This window comes from Manacus candei, unplaced genomic scaffold (genome assembly GCF_025592945.1).
Source record: "Manacus candei isolate 608988 ecotype Guabito, Panama unplaced genomic scaffold, ASM2559294v1 h1tg000009l, whole genome shotgun sequence".
NCBI lineage: Eukaryota > Metazoa > Chordata > Aves > Passeriformes > Pipridae > Manacus > Manacus candei.
The window spans coordinates 2,382,089-2,390,704 of NW_026138057.1; positions in this window are offsets into that span (position 1 = coordinate 2,382,089).

Below are 8,616 nucleotides of genomic sequence, written 5' to 3' on the forward strand. Positions count from 1 at the left end.
ATGTTGCTGTTGTGTCTTAATGATGCAGCTGTTCTTAGGCAATTACTTCATTCAGTTTAAGTTCATGAAAATGAAACTCAGCGTTTGAAAACAGGAGAAGTTTTGACTCCATCAGTCTAGAATTACTTTGCCTAGAGCAAATCCCATATGGTTTGTCACCTCCCGTAGTTTAAGCCTCGGCCCTCAGCAGGTTTTCAGAACTAACAGGTGAAGAGACATTAGGACAATTTTGGAAGGTCCTGAATTAATAGGAAAATGTGTTTCGGGGAGGAGGGGGAGGGGAGTGGTTTGTGACTCAAGTCCTTTATAGCTCGAAGACAGTTTAGTCTTTCACGCCAGTAAAGCTCTCCTGCTGTTCCAGCAAAGGATGCGAGAGAAAAGGGAATTGCCCTGAGCCAGATGACAGCTCACCTAGGTGTGAAAATCTCTGACCTTCGCTAAACCTGAGCAAACTTAGATGATGTGCTTTCATTTCTTCTTGTGAGGTGCACATGCAGTGCTTGTGTGTGTGTGTGTGTGTTGTGTGTGTGTGTGCCTGTCTCCTGCCACACCTCTGGGGGTGGATAAGAGGCTGCCACTGCTTTGGGGGTGACAGCAATCTGGTGCCACAGGGGGAAAAGGCTCCTAGGTGTAGGTTTGTCTCGGTGTCAAACAGGTTAATTCCTGTGTGTGTTCAAAGGCACCACAATTTAGATTTTTCTTCGTGGAGGTAAAAATGCCCCATCCCTGGAAGTGTCCAAGGGCAGGCTGGACAGGGCTTGGAGCAACACGGTCTAGTGGAAGGTGTCCCTGCCCATGGCAATGGGTTGGAACGAGATGATTTTAAGGCCCCTTGCAGCCCTAACAAATCTATGATTCTATGAAATCCATTGATATCAAATACAAGGTGTTTACTACATTTCCATCTGCATCAGGTCCATCCAGACCCCTTTTACACCTGATGAGCCGAGTTCTGGATGAAAAGGCTGTGCACCAGCTGCTCAAGGGTTTGGAAACTGCCCTGCTCTGCAGGGCTGTGCTGGACACCTTCTCCTTCCCCAAGGTCCTCAGAACAGCGTGATCCCACCTCACTTCAAACTCTGCATTATTTGCTCTTGGCAAACAGCAGCGGGTGAATTTGGGATTAAGTTTATTTGCCTTCTGAAGGATAAGGGCGAGGAGCGGCACTTCTGCCAGCACACCCACCCAGCAGCTTCCCTCCTGCAGCAGAGGGGTAGCCTAAAGCCCACAGCTGATGGGTCAGGGCCAGGCCTGCTTGGCCTTACTGCCACTCACAGCAGCTTTCCCTGACCCAAACCAGTGTGAACTCTGAGGCCTTATCCTGTGTATATGATTACATATAATTACATATACACATTAAAACTTGTAGTCACTGGAGGCTCAGCAAGGGATGATACTTTGATCCCTTTGGGATGTATGGAAATGGGTCCTAAAACACCCTGTTGGGCTCTGAGTCCGTATGTTTGCAAGATCAGCTCCAAAATCCTTACACAGAGAATCCTGGACCCCAGCACATTGTCACGATACCACTGATTGATAAACAATGTTTCTATAAGTTCATTCTTAAGCTGGTTACAGAATTAAATGTCACTCTTTCAATAAAGGCTTCCAATGAACTTTTCTGAGAGCAGCAAGTTTCCAGCTGAGACTAAAACTACAAGGTTTGGCTTTGCTTTCAAATGTTCTGTATTCGTGTGTGTGTGTGTGTGTGTGTGAGCTTGTGTGCAGGCTGCCTGTGAAACACTAGTCCTGATGCTGAGAAGCCCTCTGGTTGTTGCTGCTTGTACCTGTGGGAAACCCCCAGGGGTGAAAGCAAAGCAGAACTGCACCCTTTTCAGTTTGCATCAGGTGTAAATGACAGGTGGGAGCTGCTGACTTTTGGGCTTTTCGTGCTGCGACACAGACATTGTCAGTTGGAAATCATTGTCACAAGAGACCATGAAAGCAAAATATTCCTTATGGAAGCCAATGAAACAGTGTCAGGCAGTCCAGGGCAGAGCCAGGAACTGAACCTTCCAACCTGCTGTCAACTTCCACGCAGTGAAGGGGAGTCGGGTGTTTCCAGTTCGTCCCATAATTAATTCTTCTGAATATTCCATATCCCGCCATGCTCCACTGCTATGTGTCCCCTCCTTCTGGTGTCACACCCTCTTTCCCAGCAATAATTTAGATATTAAACCAGGTAAAATGTCTTCATCTATATTGTCTATCTTCCCTAAGAAGTGTATGTGGATGTCACAATTCAGATAGCTCTGCTTTCCAAATTCCTCTAGGCTTAAAAAGAAGAAAGGATTCACAGAATTCAGGTTTACACCCAGGTTCAAGCCCTGTATCATGGATTCTGAAAGAAAAAGGGAAAAGAAGAAGGAATCTGAAAGATCTTTACAACATTATTTTGCACTTGCACTGACATAGCAGTCGTCTGGACTTGGCTCTATGACTGTATCTCTGAAGGGGTCTAGGTCCACAGTTTAAAAATCAATTTACACATTTATTAACTCCAGTAAATAGATGTAAACGACCCTGAAAGTTATTGCTCACGAGCTTTTCTCCCGAAGGCAAATATTTTACTGAGATCCTTTGGTCTGGGAGGATGGGGAGTGTACTGGAAGGGGCAAAGGGAAAAAAAAAACCCCTTTCACCGTGTTTGCCTGCTATGAAGACACGGTAAAAGAGCGAGCCCACACCCCAGCTCCCCCTTTGATGAACGCCCCTTTTAATTATGATTATTTGGGAAGACAAGCACCCAGCAGAAGGGACTCGGCTGAGGGAGCTTTCTCACGTTCACGTCTGGCTGCCTCTCCCTGTGAGCAGGGCAGTGGTCCCGGGAGAGGAGGCTGCCTGGAATGCTGGGGGCCCAAGCCCTGAGTGGCCCAGGGTCGCTTGGGAGACCTTGGCCATCCAGCCCCTGCCTCCTGCATAACACACATACCCACACACGAGTCATATGTACTCTGGGTGGGTTTTTTTTTTCCTCTCTGTTTGCAGCTGGTCTATTTGATCTCTGTGTGCCTGGGCTGTTTGCTGTCGTGAGCGTCTTGCCATGATCAAAACCTCATTATCTCGAGCCATGTTGTAGTGTTATATACTGGAAAAGGAGCAGTGGAGTATAGCAGCAGGCAGCTGCAATACTGGGCAGACAACAAAGGCAGCAGCAACCTCCCTCCAGGGTGTTGGGATTGATTCAGTGAGAGGACTGAACATCACTGTGCTTGTGGTGGGAAGGGATGTTTTCAACAGCTACTCCCTCTGCTGCTGGTGAGCTTGTGCAGCCCTGCACCCCCGTGTGCCCCCGTGTAAAGCAGAGATCAGAGAGGACATCACTGTCCCCATCTGTGGGGCTCCTGTGGGGCTCCAGCAGCTCAGATGTTGCAATTCACACTCCCAGCTCGTGTCCATGCTGCTCACCCACACCCACTGCTGCAGGGATGGGCACCCAGGAGCTCTGGGACATCAAGCCACAGACACTTGACTTTCTGTGCAACTCCACTCAGTGCCACAGCAGCTGCTGTGCTTGGGTTGTTTGCTCTACTGCTTTTGAGCTGTAAGGTTGATGCTCCTGCTACATCAGTTCAAAGGTGAGAGGGGGTGGTGGGCTGGCAGCGACCCTCTGGGGGACCCGAGGCCCCTCACAGAGCAACCTGATGTGGCCATGGAAAGCCATTCCCTGTCCTGCTGCTCCTCGTCACTGCCTGGCATATGAACAGCTCTCAGGTGAAGAAACACGCCCAGACAATCTATTAGACCTCCTGTTTCTCAACTTCTTTCTCAGGTTGCTGCTTTTCTCCCTGCTTTTTTTTCCACTGTGCATCGCCCACAGCAAAAATTCCCGGTCCTACTGTCCCTACTGCTCTGTATTTCCAGTAGCTTTCTTTGCTCAGTGGCTTTTGCTTTTCTTGCAGTACGTGCTTCCTGTTGTCCACTACCCTCTCCCTTTTCCTGTAGCTGTGTTCTGCTCTCTTCTCCCTCCTCAGGACAAGATGACAGGCTTGCAGCAACAAGTGCCCTTGATGGAAGTTTCACTCATCATGAAGGATGGCTGGACACGACCCAGACCTTAACTGCAGGGATGAGGGGTTTGTCCTGCCTGGTGGAGCTTCTGCAGCCACCATTATGGTGCCTCTGCTCACTGGAATGTGTGAACTATGGCTGGCACAAAAAGGGCATCACTTTGGGCACTGATGTCATGAAAACCAGGTAAGGGAGGAATTCTTAGCACCCTCAGGCAGGATTTCTCTCTTACACTGTGATTATTCTCAGATCCTGAGCTGCTCTTCTGTGGGGTGGTGGGATGAGTGGAGAACATGGATGATCTGAAGACTCCTCAGGAGTATCGCTGGAGTTTGTATGACTGAAGAGTAGGACCCAGTGGGATGGGACAGTGGAAATGTCCTGGGAAGTCATCAGCCAAGCCAGACCATTCTGGAGGACAATCATGTCCTGGGGTTTTGTCATAGCCCCACATGTAGTTTGAACCCAAGTTTAGAGGGCAACTCTGCTAAGAGCCTAGATGGAGAAATATGTTTAGTGGGTTCCAGTTATTAATGCTGGTCTTCTTTGGAAAACCTCATTCTTAGGCTGAAGAGCTCACATGCTTATACTTTCATGCTCACTGCTGACATTTCTGCATGTGCTATTTTGTTCTTCCTTGTGCTGTATTCTCTTTACCTATTGAAATTATAAACACTTCAAAACTAAAAATATACATTTTTTTTCCTTTTGTCAGATTGTGACACACATACTTTTGCTGATACATTACTTGACGCTCTGCCAAACAAAACTGGTGAAAGGAAACATAACAGAAAATGAGCTTGGACAATCAGAGTAAGTGTTTGTTAAGCTTATTTTTATTATTATTATTGTGGGAAATAGTAGCTTAAGTTGACTTTTTGTGTGAGAATGTTTTAGCTGACTTTGAATGAAGCATAACTGGTTTACATGAATCTGTTCAACATGTGGCCTCTCTTGCATGAATCATTTCTTACTGGTGGCTAATGTGAGGAAAACTGGCTGTTGTAAGCAAATGACGTGTATTGCTGCATTTTAAAACTCCCTAGCAAAGCACCACTTAAGATCTGTCAGAACATATATGGACACAGCTGTACAATCCATAACCTCCCCGAGCATGCAGGAGACCAGCTTTTCCAGTTGACCTTTAGTGCCACAACAGTGAAACAAGCTGATGTCTCTTTTCCCTATTTAATCTCGGTCTTTTCTGGTGCTCATCACTGCGAGGTTTGGGTCCTCTGAGGAGGTGGTGGCCTCATCCTCAGAACACCTCCATGGGCTGATATCTTCCTCCCCCAGCCCATTGCTCGCGGTGGCAGCGAGAGACAGCTGTGATGCCATCAGATGAGATGCTTTCAGGAGCATCTGGGGTGGCAGAGAGTGAATCAAGACTGTGAAAAAGATCTGTGTGATCTGTTGGGGTTGATGAACGACAGTGGTTGAGGTTCTCAAAGCCTGGTCTGGGCGAGTTGCTTTCCTAAAAAGGCACAGCGTGCAGAGGACCTGCAAGGTTGGCTTTGACCCCCAAGGGCAGGGCAACCACACAGGTCCAGCAGGACCACAGCACTCACCTGCACCAGCAGACACAGCTGAGCTCCTCAGATTTTGGATGAGTCCTTATGGGCTGCGTGGGGTGGGGGCCAGAACACAGACACCCCAAAACCTCTCCAAATACTCTGCTTTCCTGGTGCCACCAGTGGTATTGGCAGTGGCAGCAGCTTCATCTTTCACTCTGGCACACAAACCCAAGTATAAAACCAGTTCAGCACAATATTCCTCCTGATGGAGTCAGCCAGAAACATCTGTGTGGTTTTAATGGGTGAGTTTTTTGAGACTTCGTGCAGGCTGTGAAGTATGCACAGGTAACAGCTCTAGAGCTTGGAGATCAACCAGCATGGAGGTTCCTCATCAAATTCTGCATTGTTTGAGGGCAGTGACAGCAGTAATATATATCAGGGAAAACGTATTTTCTTCCCTTTCATTTGGAAAGAAAAGCTAGGAAGCCAGATATATAGCTGAGAAACATATAGCAGCAGTGTGTAAAACAAGTTATCTGTCATCAGACACGTCAGTCATCTGTCATCAGACGTGTTTAGAGGATTTGTCAGAGGTTTTGGCACATTGGTTATTCGCTCTCTTTGTGCTGTTGAATAACAGGCCTTACAGATTACAATGGGAGCCAGTTCTCACTTCAACTTCGGATCACACAAGATATGAGTAAATAAGATTTGGATGAATGATCCTTGCCCAGAAAAATCCCCCTGACACCAAGAAACCGGCAGAGATGGCATGGCTTGATTTTCGATTTAATCATTTAATTCCTCTTGCCATTCAAGGCCCAGAGCAACTTTGTTCTAGTCAACCATTTTAATATTAACCATTTCCCCTCCACTTTTCTCTCTTCACTGGTAAAGCTCTGAGAGCTGCAGCAACATCAGCATTGCAGGAACTAATACAGGCACATTAAAAAATGACAAGTAAGGAAAATGGTAAAGGCTGCTCATCTCCTTTTGGATGATTCCTGGTGCTGCTCTAAGAGCACATTTCTCACAGGGTTTACTTTTGTACCTGCAGATGAAAGAGGGAACAGGACCAGGCTCTGAGTCAGTTTGCTCAGTGAAGCCCTGCACTCTCCTCAGCTCTGAGAAATGAACATTGAAGATTATAATTTTTCTTCCATTTCAGAATATGTTTATATTTGGACCAAGGGAATGCACAGTTTCCATACTGTTAATGTGCTCTGTGGGAAGAGGTCCCAGGGAATTAGCTCAGACCCTCACCTTGCTTGGGACTGCGTTTTGTTTTTAAGGAGTAGAATGAGTTAAATGCAAACCTGAAATGACCATTTCAAAGATTGCCTTGAGAAGAAAAGAGTCTTAAACCAGGCAGACAACGACAGAACAAAGGCTTTGGTATTTTTAATAGTTTCCCAGGACCAACCCACGATTCCCTTCATCAGTGGATTGGAAGCCACTTGGAACTCAGCCAAGCATCCTTCCTGAGTGTGTATGTCCTGCAAAACTTGAGTGTAATGCTGTGGTCATCTAAACCCTGTGCAGGCAGAGCATGTCCCACAGCTCCAGCATTGTCCCCTTTGCCACTAACCCACTGGAATTACAGGTAAATTATTGCATGGAAGGTGCCACTGAGTAAAATCCATTCTCACTCATTCCCACGTAACTTCCTGAGATAAGGGGATAAAACAAAAGAAGCTGAGTCTGCAAAAAGTCTGATCCCTACCAGAGGTACTCCTTTTATGTCAGAGCACACCCGTTCAGGATGATTATTTTGATATGGATCTCCCTGCACATTACTATGGATATTAACAGGAGTGGAGGATGCACATGAGAGCTGTTGGAATCAGGGCAGTGGGATGGGAATGACACACAACGAGGGGAAAACTCCCTGCCCAGGGAATTCAGACAGTGCTGTGCAGTCACTGCTATGCTATTTGCCACGTGCTATATACAGTCACAAAATATTCCACTCAGTCAGAGACATGGCCAGAAAAAGCCCTGGAACCCCAAAGTCTTACAGTCTTATAATAACCACTGAAGAACGTCCTCCTCCACAAAAGGAGCAGAGCAGAGCTCCTGGTGACCTTCCTGGGACACACTGTGTGCAATTTATTCTGTATTTAAAGAACCAGGCAAAATCAGAGGGGCTGCTTTCAGTGCCTTCGTGCCCATTTCTCATTGCTCTGGAACTGGGAAGCAAATATTTTTGGCCACCTTAATGAAATTTCGTAATGCTGGAATGAGGTGTCACAAAATGATCTGGAGTTTTCAGAATATTCATTTATTTCAGTGGTGAAAAAGGGTTCTGCCATTAAAAAAAAAAATCCTTTCAAAATTAATCTGTCTTCTTTTTCACTCCCTTTCCACTTTTTAATTTATGAATTTATATCACTGAGAGCTGTTGGACCAGCACACTGGGAGGCTTGTCACCTGAAATTCAAATGCAGGATTTCAGAAAAAGGAAAAGCATTGGAGTGTTATGAGTGCTTCTTGGATCGGAAGACACAGGAACATAATGATGATACAACAGTCCTGACTGTAAAATGCCATTTCTATTGCATACAACACGATGTATGTTATTATTATTATCATTCCCATTATTATTTTTCTGGAAAACAAAAACCAGCCTGAGCCTTCAGTTACAATCAAACCACAAACAGGATGAAACAAATAAGCTGCTGGTTGGCTTGCCTTCCGCAGTGCTCAGTCAGCTGCTGGTTCTCAGTAGTGTTTGTACACTCTGTAATTACAAATTACTGCTGTCAGGTCGTTTCCATTTAGACTTTGCAGGGCAACACCAGCACAGCAACCTGGATGAGTGGTACCTGTGTGTGTGTGTTGGTTTTAAAAAGAGGATGAAGCAGAGGAGTGGCTGCAGAAGGAGGGGAGCTGAAGCTGGTCAATACATCGTGCCAAGACCTCTGGGAATTAGAGCTCCCTGTCAACCAGAGCCAACCTTGGAGAGGCTGGACCGGTCCTGAAGATCCTGCCAGCTGATGGACCCCAGGGAAGGTGGGTGCTTGTTGGTGCAGACCCTACCTCAGGCTAAGAGGGCAGCTGGAAATCCTGCCTCAGGAGCCTCTTTTCGTGG